The sequence below is a fragment of the Spodoptera frugiperda genome, chromosome 4 (genome assembly GCF_023101765.2).
Source record: "Spodoptera frugiperda isolate SF20-4 chromosome 4, AGI-APGP_CSIRO_Sfru_2.0, whole genome shotgun sequence".
Classification (NCBI taxonomy): Eukaryota; Metazoa; Arthropoda; class Insecta; order Lepidoptera; family Noctuidae; genus Spodoptera; species Spodoptera frugiperda.
The window spans coordinates 2,427,652-2,446,613 of NC_064215.1; the positions used below are offsets into that span (position 1 = coordinate 2,427,652).

The window sequence follows — 18,962 nt, forward strand, 5'->3', positions numbered from 1 at the left end:
TCTTACAAGTTTGCGGTTGGTTATAGATTGTACCGTTATAACTGACAATAATTATTGGCTAACTCTAATTGGATAATATTTGGAATGTTTTAGCCTAGGTCATCAACACATTCCACCTCGGTTTTGTTTTTTTTTTTCTATCTATTCAAAGTTGTTTTGATTTTTGAAATCGATAGAGTGGCTTAACTAAGGATATTATTTATGAGACATTCATGCACGTCTGAAATGAATGAAATACTTTAAAAAGTTTAAAATTTTACTCCAAAATGTAAAAAAAGAAACCTAGTTAATATAAATAGAATATCTACTATGTCTAGACCGATTAAGCTGATACGTCAATGTTTTAAAAAGTTGCTTGGATTGTTAATTTTTGAGGTCGATCGCCATGTTTCATAACACTTTGGACGAAGTCAACCGAAAAAATTAAAAAATCAATCAATCGATATTTCTAACCAAAAAAAAAGTTTCAAACAAGCCCTACAAGCAACGGTAACCAATAACAATAAATTGTTTCTAAAAAACATAATGGCGGCTCGTTTAAACAAATTAAATGTTTTAAACATCAGGCGCATACACGTGTGATAGTTTATAGTAAATCTTATTACATAACCTTAGGACAGGTAATATTGAAAGCGATTATAGAAAAACCTTCCTTATATCCCATGTCTTAAGTCCCATAATGAGATATAGGGGAAATTAGCCCATGATAATAGGTATTCGTCAAAACTTGGGCTATGCAGAAATATCTTGCTACCACGCCCTACGGAGATTAGCGCAACCAACCAAACATAATCTTTCTTCAGCTTTAATATATTGATTTAAATTGTATCAGACTCGTAAGAAAATTGATTCTAAAAAGTTAAACGCAATCAATGCATTTCCTATATAATTTGGGTTTAGGAAAGACAGGAAATTCTTGATTTTCAATTAAAATTAAATAGTTGGAACCGCTTCGTTCTTATTCATATTTCTCATTTAAAATACACGCTCTTATTCATTACTTTTTATGGATACCATGGAAAACATTAACAGGCACTATATTCAGTATTTAACAGTTCGTTTAAACTCGCTATATATGTAGTTAACCCGTTCGCAGCTAGACAGGTCCGAACGACCAATAATTTTAATCTCAATGTTCACTAAATTTGAAAAAGTTGATGGCCAGAGAAACTAGTGAGAACCGGTCCGAACCGGTTATTCGGTATTGTAATAGCTTATACTTTTATAAGGCAGAGTAATAGATGGTAATCAGGCCTGTCTTAGCGTTTTTACTGGGATTTAATGAAGCTTGTTACAATTTTACTAAAACGCTTGTTATTGGTCAAGTAATTTTATATTTACATAATTTTATGGGTACATGTGTTCGTTACACTAAAGTTTTTTTATTAGAAAAATAATAAGCTTGTATTTCTAAATGGATTCAATGATTTATCGATAAATAATAAAATTAGTTGTAGAATTTATCACCCGGTTCTCGATTAATATTAAATTCATTTTTACAAATGTCCATTAGGTAGTTGAGCATAAATTTTGCAAATATAATATTTTAAAAAATTCATTCATTCGTTGTAAATTATGTTGAGGCGTGAACAAATAATTGTTTTTAACTTTTTAAATAACACGTACTCATCTTGCAAAAGATGTAAAAAAAAATAAAGACAAGTATCAGTAGCATATTAATTTACGCCTTACTTGTAATAAATTAGTCGCATATTGAATTATAAACTACTCATCATATATATATATTTTTTTTAAATAACCTCTAAGTAATTATTCCAACGGTCGCGAACATTTATACCGTTGCAGATGTATTAAAATTAAACAATATAACAATGTGGAGTTGCTTATATGCAAATTGGAATATTGCAATACAATACACACTCTAAATATAATGACATACTAATAAAAATCAAGAAAAAAAGAGCAGATGCATTCGGAACTACAAAAAAAAAGAAACAAAAAATTAGGCAACACTCCTTTTCTTTTAAAACATTTTTTTTTTTAGAATGACAATTATATTTTTTTCTGTTTTAAGAGAAAAAAATTAACCCTACGCTGGTGCTGTTTTTTTCTTACACGTTGAAAGTATTTGGAAAAAATCGTCGGGTCATATTAACAAACGCGTATGCAAATAAGGTCCGGAGAATTCGTGCACGAAATATGGTATTAAAAACAACTGCGTTAGAAGGGTTAAAATAAAACTTTGGGGTCCAAATGGATGCGGTATGCGCAATAGATTTTTTGCATTTTTAGATAAAAAATGTACTCGTTCCAACGACGTAATAATAGTAGTTGCATTATATGGTTCTTTACTAATTAAAATGGTTTTTGCTTCATAGTGCTTAAAACCTATAGAAAATATGTATTTCGATTTCTATTAAAACATACGTGAGGCATACTAAATTATATCATATTTTTCGGCTTACTCCTGTCATTATTGGACGAGGAACTTGACTAGTCATAAGCCATACTAGAGGCTTATATTCAAGAGCACCATTTCAAGCAGCAACTATATTTTTCGTACTGATCGGCATTATCAAGAATAATGTATCAAGTAAAATCTTCTACTGATTTTGATATTCTACTCATTTCAATACCTAAGCCAGTTTGGGAATACGAATTCTCTTTCTAATCTTTTATAAGCCAGCTCATAAACACACAGACAGTGTAAAGAATCCATATATCTATACACAGTCCTCACACTTCCATTATGGGACAGCAATGATCAAAGATCAGTGGATAATAATGCACGCATTCGTCTGTGGAGAGGGGAGACATCAAAGATGGCACTTATATTGTCAACGACTTTTTTCTAATAATGGGAGAAAATGTTGTTTTTTATGGATTTAATCTTGATGTACCAGGAGCTGTTGAGGCTGATGTGGTTTGAGAATTGGAATAAGGGATACACACTGGTGGTGGTAGTGTGAATGAGCATTTGCTAGATGAATTCGGTTAAGTAGGTGTAAATAAAAAATCTTCTTTCAATGAACTACATGTTTTCAAAACCTACGAGAACTACAAGAAGAAAATGGAGAAGTAAGAAAATACATATATAAGGTATGCCAATTTACGCACTTGGTCAGATTTAAAATCTAATAAGAAAATTAATTGTAGTCTTATTGGACAACAGACATAGTATGATAGTACATAGGAAATCGACGGACAAGAAAACGAACATAATGATTCCTGTAATGACAAGCATTATAACCTTAATATGTTTCCTTATCAGGAGGCACGGCAGTGTTCCCGCTAAGTTGAGTCAGTCATTCTTTGAGTACAAATACTAGTTTACTCAAAAACGTTTTAACATTTATCAAATTATAGATTTTTCTAATAACATTACGAACTCACTCATTAGTTTCATCATCTACACCTAAGTCACTAATTAGAAAAATCATCTTTACTGCCTTTAACATAAGAACCTTTGCATCTGACTCATGATTACCTTTCATTATTGCCTTAACAGTCCAATGACGATTCTTCTAGCAACATTTCATCATTCTAAGTGATTCACCGTCATCGTAACTATAAATTATTTCTAATAACTGTTCACGGATCTCCATTGGTTACGAATTGCGATATAAGGAAAATATTTTACGGTAAATTTCTCAACTCAAGAGGGTTTGGTTGAAATTCTTTGTAATACAAGTCATCGGAAACCTAGTATGTAAGAAATTCCTATCGTAGTGGAAATTGATTGCATTAGTGGTTCAATTTCTATGGGTTTTTTTTTCATAACTAATAGATTTAAACTGTAATACGTGTAAGTAGGTGTATCATCTCTGCGTGTAGTAACACGCAGTAGAAAGTAAATGACAGTAGTAGTATTCAAATTTAATGTTGCTGATATACACAAAGACAAAAGTACATATTTGGTCTTCTCTTGACTCAGTAATTACTGAAGTACCAATTAACTCCAGCATTTGTTCCATCGCCTGATGCCCAGAGATCAGAGACATCTTTCTTCTTCTTCCTATCTATGCCATTAATTTTACTACATAAACCAGCAATCTTAAATTTAACGGAGATTTTACAATGTCTATATTACTTACAACAACTGTGATAAATTATGTTCCTATATACACATAAAATGACATAAAAATAGTACTAATATTTTGACCAAAGAAAAGTCCATAAAATGTCTTCTATTTTCATATGATCGTCATGACCGTTTCCACCTATCACCACTAGACTGTTCCTTAACCACTCTAACGTCCATGGATAGCACGGTATCCAAAAAAAGGAGCGTCATACGTCCATGGATACTATAGTATCCAAAGCGACTAGTTCTGTTTAACTCCTCTAGTTTAAAATACGGTCTTGTTTGGTGAGTTTTGACTGATTATCTATATACAGCTGAATAAATTGTTCGACGAAAAAATAAGACATGGCGTTGTAATATGCTTTGACAAACAAAATATAATTTTTTAAAGTTAATTGACTCGTTTTTGAAGTGTTTTTGTGAGTTCCAACAATTATGTCGTAAATACTACAGTTTTGTTTAATTTATCTTGCAAGTGTTACACATCAAAATAAACTAGAAGATTTGTGCTTTACGATGATGTATAAATATTACAGTTTTAGCTGATAAATCTAATTTTAACTTCAAACGATTGTTTCGAAAAAAATGGCCGGTCGTATGGTGTTGGCCACTTTTAGTTTTGTTTATACATATTTTACATACTTTGCATTACAATAGTATATAAAATATCAAAATACATTTCGTAATAAGCAAAATAATACATTTTTCAAAGAGAAATATACTAAATTCATTGAAGATTCCATAATAATGTCAATGTGTTCCTCAGGTTTTTTGATGTGTAAAATTACGAGTAGTGTTTTCTTTCGATTTAATTACAATACTTAGAGTTAACCGAATATAATCATATATACATCAAAAGAAAGGGTAATGAGTCTAGTTTGTTGTAAAAATATTTTATTGATAAAATATGCAATAGTTGTGCCGTATATTCTAAAAAGGTAGAAATAATTCTGTTTTTTTTTCTGTGTTTCATGTTTAACCCGTTTTATTGTATTTTAAAGATTAACTAAAGATTTAAAAAAATCGTTAAGATTGTAGAGTATTTTTCTATCTTTTTTTTGGTATTCTTTTCTTTATTCTAGGCATTACGGATCAGTAGCTATATAGGTTTTTTGTTACGACGAACTTGCGAGTCGCGCGCGGTTCGGATGCCGTGCGCGGCTGGACGTTAGAGAGATAAACGGTCGCGCGGGCCGGACGTTAGAGTGGTTAACTAAGAATCACTTGACGTAACATTGCACCTTAACTAACCCCTTGGTTATATGTTAGGTGTTGCTTGTGGGTTGGTGTGACAACGACATTAAATGTCAGTTATTTTCGCTAAAGCATGCCATAAAATTTAGGTGAGGTTGGTGAAAATGGGGATATGACTCTAATAGCTTTGGACACACCTGGTGTAGTACTATCTTAATGGCACTGTACCATTACTGTACTGTCGTGTTCGTGTGTTATTGCAATATGAAGATCTGCATTTAGATTGTTTAAGGGAGAGTTACTATCACTCACCATCGGTTGGTATTCTTTGATGGGTTATTTTGAATCACTATTGTTCTTTATGTCATGTGCTTTTGTTATGATATTATTATGTGTCTTTGTTTGTAGAGGTGTGATAAGTAAGTGACTAGTATTATAGGCACATACTTTAGAATTCGTAGGTACATTGTTTTGTACCGTCAATTCTATCCTTTTTATATATTTTTTATAGAATAAGGAGTTTGTTGGGAACTTGTAAATACTTGTTTGGGTCTGTATGTTGAAAAATAGAGAAGGGCGTAGTTTGTATTAGAAGGTTTTAAGATAAGAAAACAAAAATTAGAGGTAATTTCAAGTTTGCCGGGCCAGCTAGTTTAAAATAAAAATGTTCGATAAAATTTTCTAATTAGGCTTCAAACTCGTTAGTTTCGTTCTCGGCTTCATAATCTGATAACCGGTCAAAAGTATTGAAATATAATCGTTACTTATAAAAAAACATGATTTAAATTGAGATTTCAAGGTATACAAGATACTTTAAATATCTTGCTACTTATTTATAAATATGAATAATCATTTACTGATTTTTATAACACTATAATTAATTCAAATTTCTACGTTGTCCAGGCAGGAGAATAAAAATACCAAACCTGTCATTCATGATCATAACTCATTCATATATACATTTTAATTCCTTTTTTTTATTTACTGGATTTAAATATATTATTTTTATAAATAGCTATGTATATAGGTATCTACAACGGACAAATCTATTAGTATTGAGAGAATATTTTATAAAACATTAGGTGGTTTGACAATATTTATGTCGATCTGTTTTTCTTTTTCTATATAATATTTCTTAACATATTTCTTCTTAAAATTCTTCTTTAGATTTCATCAGGTGTGACTTGGTTTTACATTTCAGCAACGTGTTATTAGATTGCATGATAGTGATAAGATATAATATAATATACAGTAATATATTTTGTATCTATTGTGTTAATTAAGATGTCAATACAAATGTTAAAATATTTCAAAAATATCTCAAACTTTTACACCTACTGTTGTCTCTCTGCATCACACTAAGGTTGACTGTTAGAGAATGCCAAATTGTCATTAAGACCATCATCATCAAAAAAATAATAAATAATAATTAATCATTAAAATAAAAAACCCGACTGCGTTTTTTATAACATAAAAATGAAAAAACCCTAAAACAAGAAGATAAGAAAAATTTAAGCAGTCGGAACCCATTCTAGAAAGGGTTTTTTCATTTTTATGTTATAAAAAACGCAGTCGGGTTTTTTAGTTTTTTAAATTACCTATTTTTATTTTATATTTTTTTAGTTTTATATTTTATTATATTTTGATATATCTAGTGTCACTCTCACAGTAAATACGAATCAAACGACCCCTATCAAGCTGAAATCCATCGAGTCGTTCAGGCTAGAGAGTGGGCAATATTCGAATTTGGCGCCAAAAATCCGCCATTTTGATTTTTTTATTATCTTTATATATCTAGTGTCACTCTCACAGTAAATACGAATCAAACGACACCTCTCAAGCCAAAATCCATCGAGTCGTTTAGGCTAGAGAGTGAGCAATATTCGAATTTGGCGCCAAAAATCCGCCATTTTGTTTTTTAAACATTTTGATATATCCAGTGTCACTCTCACAGTAAATACGAATCTAACGACACCTCTCAAGTCAAAATCCATCAAGCCGTTTAGGCTGCAGAGCGTGCCAAACAATTATACATACATACATACATACATACATACATACTCTCGAAAAACATAACCCTCCTTCTGGCGCAGTCGGGTAAAAAAGCCATGGATGAAAGAAATTTTACGAAAGAAGTATACAGAGCAGACATAAATGGAATGTCGAGAATGAGCACCTTAGACGGGCATATATAGACTGAATTGGAGACAAAGTGTTATATACGCTGTTAAGATAAGAGTTAATTAAAGAAGAGCTAAATTAAAATTCCTCGATCGACGAGCATGCATGAAAAGACTGATGACAGTTGATGAAGCGAAAGAGGTATGTAAGATTCGTAGCAATTCGCTTTACATTGTCTCTGCTAAGTAGGTATGTAAAAACCCTGATTAGAAAAGATTTGATTTTTCCAATTGGAATACGGTTTTTGCGACCTTATTGGTATCAAGTAATGAATAAATAGATCATACTACCAGACAAACGGCAAGGCGTCACCTGTTTATGGTTGATATTCCATCAATCCGCACGAAGCGTTTTACTTCGAGTTTCTTCGTGAGAACAGCTAAGGAATGGAAATCTTTACCGGAATCTGTGTTTCCTGAAAAATACAACCTGGGTGTCTTCAAGTTCCAAGTGAACAGGTTGCTCATAGGTAGGCGTGCTTCATCGTCGGCCACATCATCGCTTACCACCAGGCGACATGGTGGCCAAACGCCATTCTATAACTAAGTACATATAAAAAAATAGATACTACTTAATTTTTTTTAATGTTCATCGAGCTAATACTGAATTTATCGAAACACAAAAGTTATATATCTATACTTATATACCTACCTGATTCAACTTTTTATTTTATTTTGATTTAATTTATTTTAGTTTTAAGTTATAGTAAGTTATATACGTTTATTTATTACCTACTTGTGGGTGGTAAATAAAATATCATTTCTTTCTTCTTTCTAAGTAAATCAAATTTAATTTTGTCCATTAATAATGCAGCAACTACTAAATTAAATATTTTGATAGCTTACCTATGCACTAAAAACCCACCCACAGCCCCCTTAGAAAAAATATATAGTTCTATGTAATATGTTAATTAGTATATAAACGTCAGATTCGTAAATATTTCATAATAAAATCCAGGATTTATGGCAATTTTAGACTTAATTTGTTAATTAATAGCTGCGGTTTGCTCTGTGTCCAGTTTTATGTATGTTTAATTGTTTTTTAAATATATTTTCGGGAATATATAAATTATATAATCATGTTTCTAGTTTTGGAACGAGATATATGAGTACATAGGTATACAAGTTAGTATATATTATTATACAGTCATCCATCTTAAACATGTCTAAGGTATAGCTTTAAAAAATCATCTACTACTAATTTGGACTAATTACTTAGTCAGTTTGATAATTTATACCTAATTGAGTAGTTTTCGAGGTCAAAAAAATATTACAATACATCAAAATATTCCAAAATGATCGTGTTTTCATTAATTATTTGACAATATACTTAATTATTTTTTTAATTTTCTTACTTAATTTTTGAGAAATAAGTATGCTAAAATTTTATGACTTCAAAAGTTGCAATGTCCTACAATATTCATAGTAAGATTTGCGTTTTCGACATAACGAAAAAAGTATTGAATTTGACTATTTAAAAACTACCGGATTGTCTAGAATTAGCATATCTACATATACATATTAAGCATTTCTCAAAATTGGTCGAAATAAAATTAATTCAAATCTTCTAAAGACGAATATATTAAAAAAAAAATCTTTGTCGAAAAACTAGATCCAGTTTCACCCCTTTCGTTAAAGTCGGTTAAAAGAACCCGCATCAATAAACGGCTCTAAAGCGTAGGGCACACTGTGAGCCTATTGTTTTAATTATTTTCTGAATAACTAAGAACAATGGAGTAATTGTTCGGGCGCCCCGTAGTTCATAAAAAAGGAGTCTTTTATGCAAATCAATTTTGTACCGAATTATTATTTTACTTTTTTTTTGTTTTATAATTTTTATTCATGCGGGCGATGCACGTGTGTACTCGGCTTTAGGAGTCGTGACTTTTTTTTAAATGGCAGTTTGTCGTATGTTCGAATTTTGAATTTGGAATTCCTGCGTGATAATTTTATTGCTTTGACAGCAGATTTTTTGAAACTTTGATTTTTACGTCGCAGCCCTGCGTTTTTGCTATATAAGGCATTATTATCTAAGGGTTACTTCACCTAAGATAGCAAAATCGCAGCATGGGAATATTACCATAGGTCAATATCAATAATAATTAGTCTCAAAACTAAAAAAAAATATCTTCAATTTGTTTAGAGAAGATTTAAATAGGTTCTCAGTTAGTTAGTTAAGACGTACTTCTTAAGAGTTAGAAAAATAATTATAACCATAAAATTACTGAAAAAATAACAAAAAATATTTGCAAACAATTAAAAATAAAAGCAAAAAAATGTAAAAGATAAATTATTAAATTAGCAAAAAGACACTGTTTCCGCCCGGGATCGAACCGGGGGCCTTGTGCGTGTGAAGCACACGTGATAACCGCTACACTACGGAAACTTATTTTCAAGCGTCGAAATTACAGTTGTATTGGTTTAGATAACTTACGCCGATATACTATCACTATGATAAAAGGGTTATAAATCTTTTACAAGTGGGTCGTTAATAATAAATAACTAATATTGTTAACTAACTTGCACTTAGTGCTTCGCCCGTGTGGAATTTAAGGTAATATCTTCTTCAATCAAAATTGCTCTTTGATAGTATAAACAACTAACTTCTTAAACGCAAAGAGAAAACTAAACTTTCCAATGGTAACCGAATTTGTTACTAAATTTCAGCTATAAATACATACATAACCTCACACCTGTCTACCATGGATGTCAGCAGAGACTATGGAACGCCAATTGCTACGAATCTTATATACTAACTTATTCCGCTTCATCAACAGTCCTTAGTCTTTTCATGCATGCTCATCGGTTAAAGGCATATAAAAAAAAAAAACAACAAACAAACAACCAAATCTATCCTCTTCACAATATTACTACACCTACTTAGATATCATATCAGAAACGCAATAGGGGGCATCGGAGTACTATCATAAAATGTCGAGCTATTTATAACTCGATTTCTTAAGTACCGAGAAACAATTATACATGAGTTATTATATAATTTAATATTAGAGAATGGGAGCAATTATTGCGTGTTATGTACTTATTTTGTTGTTTTGATTGGTTATATTTAGATTGACTTGTGTGTTGCAACGAAATGTTGAGTTAAAACAGGAAAATCTTGACTTATGAATCCCTAAATAATGGGTATAATTAGTATCTTTACATGAAGACACGTTTTTACCCACTCAAATGTATAGACATCTACATTTATAATGTAATACGCAATTTTCACCTTTTTTGAGTTGGAAAATCATCCATTGTCTTCTCCCCAGGCGAGAGGTATTGTCAGACTCTTACTAACTAAACACGGGGTGGCCTTTCCTACTCCTGCTTTGAGGCAGATCTCCGGTAACCCGCTAGGTAGTGCGCAGCTCCGGGTCGGCATCGGCGTTTCTCGGCCCCATCTGTGGTTGTCTGATGGCTCTTTGAGGCGGTTCGGTTCTACCCGAGCTCGTCGTCCGCGGACCCCGGTAAGCAATTTTCACCTATGTTATGAATTTCATAGTAACAGTAGGGCTAATCTTCTTGCCACATACTTACCGTTTAAAATTTCAGACTCCGTGCTTTTACTCAAAATTTTTTGGTAACCCTAAAGAAACCAAAATTTACCAAAAACTAATATCAAAAAGGTATTGAAATCTCTAAAAGTGGACGGGTGTTCACAAAAAACCTTTCCAATCCTTATCATATTGATTCGATCTCATTAATAAGTATGTTAATTAGTCATAATTTATTATTCCCTTCAAAAAGCGATCGTAACAATGTCAGTCAACGTTTCAAACTTGTTTCTTTAACTACTATAGTTTGAATGCTTACTAATTATTCGGATTTGGGTCGATGAACGAACGAACGAACTAATGAATGAATGAATGAAATTCTAGCTCACTTCGTTAATTAGTATAGTTAGCTAATTACAGTTAATGCGTTGTCCATCGATTTTGATCATGACAGGTTCAATTAGATTCGATTCTGATGGTACTGAAGATGATAGTCAATTTCATTCAAAATTCACATATCTTTCAATCTGAACGGTACTAAAGATGATGGTCAAATTCATAAATCTTTCAATCTGACCCTTGGGTTTCTTTCTGACACACCACCACTGAGTAACGGTGAAGAATAACATCGGGAGGAAGCCTGAGCTTACCATTTCTAATTATTAGTTTGAAATCGCCAACCCGCATTGAGCAAGCGTGGTGATTAAAGCTTAATTCTTCTCCGAGTCAGAAAAGGCCTTTGGTCAGCAGTGGCCACGAATACGCTCTTGATATGATGTACTTATTAATCCTGAAACAACTTGTATCTCTACCCAATTTGCAAGTCAGACAGTCAGTTGATTAACCAGACAGCTAAACAAAAATACTATCTAAGTATCTAATTAATTTAACATTTTTAAATCAATGATTTACGAAACAATATAATTAAACACCTACAAACTTTCAAACATCGATCCGAAATCCTATAATTACACAAAACAATTAAGAAACAAAATAATTGTAGCAGTAACAACACATTACAAACCTAACTACACAACCAGTATAAGCTGACCCTTGAATCTGCAAAACGGTCGTACAATCCGAGACCATGATATACTGGAGATGTATAGTTTCATGTGTGAGCTGGTATACGCAAAATACGTAGCCATAGCTAATTGAATGTCAATCAAAATGTTAGTTCCCGCCATGATTGACGTATCCCACGTTCCCTTGTCTATGATTGACAGAACGGGCTGAACTGTCATACACTATGCGATTACAAATAAAAAAGTTCACTTGAATGAGTGAATGATTGAATGATTGGAACGTGTTGGGTGGTTTGGGGGGAAATTGTGGCTATTATCTAGTAATATTTTGCGAAGGTTAGGTTTTTATAAGTTGTGATATTGTATTGTTAGTCAATCATGCAAAATTGTATAGATTTTAATAGGATTTTGAGCCACATAGACCTGAAAACTAGACCTAATATTAGTTCTACAATAGGCTCGTTTTGACAGAATATAGTAGACAGATTGCCTTGTTGGTCGAGTGGTCGACTGCTGGGCAAGGGGTTTCATGTTCGACTCCTGAGCCGGGCAAAGGGTTTGCTAAGCTTTTTTCCGATTTTATGGAGTCCGGAATAGTGTCCAGTATATGGCAATAGGCTCACCCTCATTAACATGGGACTTATAAAAGAACTGGTGAAAAGTGGATGTACCTACATTGTACATTGGCATTACGTGCCATAATGTGCACCTCTGTTTACCCCTTCGGGGATAAAAGATATGACGATACATAGTAAAACAGATCCCATAACACCACCAAAGTGGGATTTAGAACTAATGATGCAACGACTGACTTAGTTTTTTTTTTCAAACATCATTTGATATCTTACTAAAGCATTTGAAGACATTACACAACTCATATAACATGTCGAGATCAATTTTCTAACCATCGTTCCCTATAACAGGTCCACCAATCAGAAAGATCTTTACGTCGTCAACTTTATGGCTTTTGACGCTTTCTTCGCCATCGTTGGCGCCTAAGTAAGTGTGATATGAATTTAAACTATTATTTACAGCACAATTGAGTGGTTTTTGATACCATTGCACCGACATGTAAGGTGAAACGAGCGAAGATAAATGTAAAATAGGAGTTACATACCTGACTCCAATGTTATTTGTACAGTCAGCCATGTTATTTAGTGTGCAGGTTAGAAAATAAGTATGTATTTCTTTTTTATGGTATAAGCCGGCAAACGAGCAGACGGATCACCTGATGGTAAGCGATCGCCGCCGCCTATGGACACCCAAAACACCAGAGGCGCCACCAGTGCGATGCTAACCTTTTGGAAGGGTTGTTGGGGAACGAGAAGGGAGATAATAGTGCCTCCGGTAACCTCACTCATACAAACACTACGTAATTTTGCAGGTGTCCTTTAGAACCAACTAAGGCATACACAAATTTAACAGAAACTGGGCAGCAACACTCATTTCTGGAGGTAGGCATGGAAGTTGACCCGAAACCGCGGACTACCTAGCGGATTACCGAGGCTCCAGCTCGAAGAGCAGGAGTAGGAACGGGGTGATTTTTTGCCAGCATCTGACACTCGCTTTTACCTTACCAAAGACGAGAATAGTCATTAGCTTGTTATCCCTCTTTAAAAAATAAACATGGAGATTATATCAAACTCCTCTTATGTAAAGGCCTAAAGTCTAGCAATGGGCTGTTACAGGCTGTTGAAATTGATACCGAATAACTTACTTGACTGACCATACCTGACTCAAATCTTGATAGTTTGAAATACCAACGGTTTTATGTGTTAGAAGACGTTTGGAGCGTAGAAATACTCAACACCTATGTACGTGCTATGAATTTGTTAGTATTAGATTTTGTGTGTGTGGTGTTATTTTTACTAACTTTTTTTGTCTAAGTAGTAAATTGTGTGAGGTGTGATGTGTTTTGGCTAGTGACTAGTAAACGGATCTACGGTTTCGGGGGTTTTTCTAAGAGAAATTATCATTTGTATTGACGTCTGGATTTTTTTAGTCTTTTTCCTTAACGGTAAAACTAACAGTACAAAAGTATTGATGAAATTGTAATATTATGAGGTCGTAGACGTAATTTCATACTTCGCCATAATTGATACCTAGTATCCGACCACGGAAGATCCTCTCTTGCTTTGACGGCTTTCGATATAAGTCTATTGTGGGATCGATGTCTTATCGTGCCAAGAGAGCAAGGGAATAGAGACTGCACCAGAGTTTGTGCACATACTGTTGTACTTTGAAGATCTGGCTAAAATGAAACTCGGTTAGGTATACATTAATATGATTGATATTTTGATCACATAACACTAAATCGTAACATTGTATCGAATCATAGTTTATGGGTCTCACGCTCCGAATTAATTTAAAATAAATCTTTTTTAGTAACTTTTATTTACTCAAATCTCCATTGGTCAGTAGCCCATAAAACTAGCAAAGCCATTTATTAAGGTTTTTAATCAATGTCTCTATGGTGTTTGAAGAATATAAATTAGTGTAAAAAGCAGTAAAAGTTTAAACAGTATAGATTTATTGGACTAGACGTTTTTGGGTTTAAGATTGAGGAAAATGTAGTTTGTCAGCTTAGGTAGGTGGTCCCAACTATGCAACAACAAGTTACTCATCCAAAATTATAAAAAATCGGCCAGTAATGCGAGTGTTTAACAGCAGCAAAGACATACAAGACAGTATAAAGTATATTTGTTACCAAACTTACTCTTTCCACGGGTGTCATAAGAGTCGATTTAAACTTACACTAAGCACCACCTACATGGATGGATGGAAAGCAAGAGGCAATCAAACATATTAGGTAATAATATATATTGAACTGTGTGAGGCTAGGAGGCTGTCGTTGGGCGAATAGATCAAGGGTCTGATGCAGAAGGCAGGTAATAAATGACGAAAACTAGCCGTTTCATACAAAAATGTAATTTTAGAGGATTTTTATTAAATATATGGTATAATACTAATAAATGACGAAAACTAGACGTTTCAAACAAATACTTCTGTATACCCTGCCATTCATATATCTATCCTTAAGTATTTTAATATATTATTTCCTAATAACGTTCTAATGACATTATAAATAATACTGATATGACGAAATGTACGCCAATTATTTTCATATTATTATCTGTTCCTACCTAAAGGTTTGCTGTGACATTTTACAAACATGACCTTTGGCAGCTCACGCTGGTAGCCGCCGTGGGAGAGATCATACTATCAGAAGGCGTGGTTTTAGAGTAGTACAGGTGACTGGCTAATTACCATAAATACCATCACGTCTGAACCTGTGCGTAGAATTGGGCAATTCTTCTTCTTCAAACAACTCTTTGAATATCCCCAAAAATCTAAGACTCGTCAGGATTTTCCTTACTTTGATTGTATGTGTATACAATCTTATACAATTTAAAATTCAGGGATTGAATCCTCCGGAGCTGCTACTAATGTGGTGGTTTTTAGTCAGTAGGTAAGACTCTTACACTCCCTGTCGCCTCATCCAAGGTGAAAAGTCATTAGATGAAATACACCTTCCAAAAACATGGCGTTGAATCCCGATAGCAGATAGGGGTCTTCTGTACATACCAATTTAAGGAATGTTAGGTACAGTAACAAAGAACAACAAGCTTAGATAATTCAAAAGGACCTTAATATTATTGTTGATTTGACAAAAGACTCGTTGAAAGAAAAATCAAGTTGAAAACACTGAAAAACTGCACAGTTACCTATAAAAATCATTGATGGAGTACCCTAATATTTTACAGCTTACAGCCAGCTGGCGCATCACTACAAACCAACAAACGATAAATCATTCGAAAATTGAAAATTACAAAGTCATTAAAACGTTGACAATGGCGAACATTCAGTAAAAACTATAAAATTAATGTAGACGTTTACGATGCCCCATTAATACACGGATGTGTGTTATCATAGTTACAATAATAATATGTTTTTGGTTATTTTCGACTTTTCGAGTTCAAAGTCGTATATTTCTATTAATTTATTTGACACTGGTTGTATTAAACTGAGTTTCGTTTTACGTAGGCTCTGCTCAACTCTGCTGTGTTTTGAATGAAAAATAGTTTTTATGGTGACTTTTATATAGATGCTCATTGACTCAAACGGAAATATAGAAATGTGTGTGTGTTCTTGGTTGTATAATTGCCTACCAGTATATGTATAAGACGCAATAGGAAACGAATACATTGTGTCTCGCGTAGATCTGCGTTCTGGCACACCATGGGTTAAGTGCTGTTTCTAGATATTGGTTGGGGTTTAAGTATTAATCACCAGCTTGCTCTATTTAGGGTTTGAGCATTGATCACCACGCTTGCTCAATTAGAAATTATATTATCCCAGGTTTCCTCACGATGTTTTCCTTTACTATTTGTGAGTGATGTCTAAATAATATAACTCGGAAAAAATCACATTGGTACTTGCCATTGGTAAGTTTCGAAAACACACCTTCATGCATGAGGACGGCGAGGCGTCTTAAAACCTCAGGGCCTCATAATGGCATGTGTTACAGTTTCAATAAATTCTTTTGCACTAGCACAACAGCTAATTCGTAAAGCTTAGTCATAATGTTTGTGATAGAGATAGTTTGCTTTAAAGCATAAAACTGTCATGGAAATCCTCTCCTATCCTATTTTCTTACATTCACGCCACAAAAACTGTTTCTAAAACCTCTCACGACCACAATATTATTCCTGGCTTTACTACGAGCGGTAATAAAGCTATTTCTCACTATCAAAGAGCTTAGAAAAAACATTTTTTTTATACTAAATAAATCACGGAACCCATAAACGTAATCTAAATCTGATAACGAATAAAAATACTTGCTAAAAGATCTCAATAAACAAGTCATAAAATGACTATCAAGAATCAAGACACTATTTTATTTATAAAACCCAAGCAAACGTTTTGAAACATGAAGTTTTCTCTATAAATACCTAATCAGCCAATTTACATTGACCCTTCCAGATCTGAAGTCATTTTTATTTACCGCCATACCTAGAGTCATTTAATGGTTACTTAAACTGGTCCTTTTTTTAACGGGGAAAATCATCCAATGTCTTGTTCCGCCTTGGGCGAGGCGAGAAGGAGTGAGTCTCCTTCTGACTAAAAACCACCCCGTTCCTACTTCTACCTTTCGAGCCGGAGCTCCGGTAAATCCGCTGGGTAGTCGGCAGCTCCGGTTCAGATCAGATGTCAGCCCTACTGGACCCATCTATGGTGGTCTGATGGCTCTTTAAGTACGCACGGGTCTGGTTCTGGTCGGGCGATGAGCTACCCTTGTACTTAAACCAGCCCTTAGCAATTGTTTTCGGAATAAAATCGTTACTAAGCAACAGTTTAAGTAATCATTAAACGTCTCTGGGTACGGCAATAAGAGATTAGTTACAGCTATGAAAGATTTGGGAGGTTAACTTATTTTGGTCATGCTCATGATTGTCCAAGTTTTAAGAGCTGTATAGTGGTAGTAAAAGATTTAAATAGAAAATAGACTGTAGGACTGTTTAACGACCGTGTAGTCCCTAACAGGGCGATGGAACGTATTTGGTTATAGTAAGTAGGTGAAAGTGAAGTGCTTGTGTGTAATAAAGTTTATTGTGTACTAAATGGCAGCATGTGAATGCAACGCATACGTTTTACAGTGTGGTAACTCCGTTTTAAACGTGTTTGTGTATTTTATGGATTTCTAAGTTCCATTTTATGTTAGTTGAATTGATGTGGAATTAAATTACGCTTAGAAAAATCTTTGTTGCTGCTGTAAAAGTCGATTTAAAGCCACAAATGGCAAACACCATGAAGTATGAGTATGACGAATATCGGTGCAGTAGTTTTTGATATTGTAAGTATCTACATATAATTCCTAAGATAAAGAAGACTTGATTGCAAGATATATGGCAAAAACAGCGATTCCATTTACTTCAAATAAACACTAAATTCGATTTCAAACTTTCGAATTTGTATCGTAAATCGAAGCTTACCTAAACGGGACGATTTCCATTCGATTTTTATCAACTGATGCATTCGATTATGGAATTCGGTATCGTAAATCGTGGATGTGCCTGGGGTATCGAGTACTCGGATAATTTCCGAAGCAATTCGTTTGACAGGTGCCTCGAGCTATCGCATTACTTTGGCGCATGTCTTTATTCGAAGTGGAAGGTAAAGGAGTATCTTCTTGTAGGGAAACAAACTGAAATAGTAGTATGAGTCGATTGTGTAAAAATTATATATGAAAGAGATAGGATAGGAAAGGTAGTAGATACAGGTAGTGAAAGGGATTTCGAGAAAGGAAAAGATGAAATGAGATGAGATAGAAAAGTAGATACCTAAGATAACCAGTCAAATGTCTTACTTGTTGGCGCTTCTGTAGAAAAAGGATTTTTCTGTATACATACATAACTAAATTAAGTACGGTAATTAATTATCGTAATTTGCTTTTTTATTTTAAAACTATATGAATATTGTTTTTAAAATTGTCAAAGTAAGAAGTTGGTCAAAAGGATCACAATGCATTCAGTTCGACTTTTCGAATTCGCCCATTTATGACTGCGGCGCCATCTACTTAAAACATTAAAAAAACGCATTACTCGGCTCTATAATTTTCGAAAGTTCCTTTTGGTTTCCCTAGGGGAAAATGGGACCCTCTCGAGAGTAGATATAAACATAGTACTTCCTCCTTTTTTGAAGTCGGTAAAACCAGTACATGTGTACTCCATATCTTTATACTCCATGATTCGATCTACCTTTAGTGTTGACTTGACCGTAATATTATTTTCCTTTTGTTGCAAAAAGCGGCATTATTTGTAAGACTTTATAGTACTTTGTTCGATGTGTTTATTTGTTTGTTTGTGAGTGTTGTTCTCGTATTTTAGACTCCTTCCACCTTTCTGTGGGTGGATTTTAAGGTTTATTTACTGGCTTTATATTGCATATATGAGTTTACTTTGTATGTACGGTATATGTTACATTTTATCGAAATAACTTGGGTACATAGTCATACGTTGAA

General features: G+C 33.6%; 1 long non-coding RNA gene and 1 other non-coding gene across 2 annotated transcripts in view; one reads left to right on the forward strand and one right to left on the reverse strand.

The window, feature by feature from the left end:
• LOC118272597 (uncharacterized) overlaps positions 1–18,962 on the forward strand; it is a 66,701-nt gene that overhangs the window by 27,924 nt on the left and 19,815 nt on the right. The window lies entirely within an intron of this gene.
• Positions 9,733–9,805, reverse strand: Trnav-cac (transfer RNA valine (anticodon CAC)). Its single transcript has one exon. It is a non-coding gene; the product is annotated as a tRNA-Val (tRNA).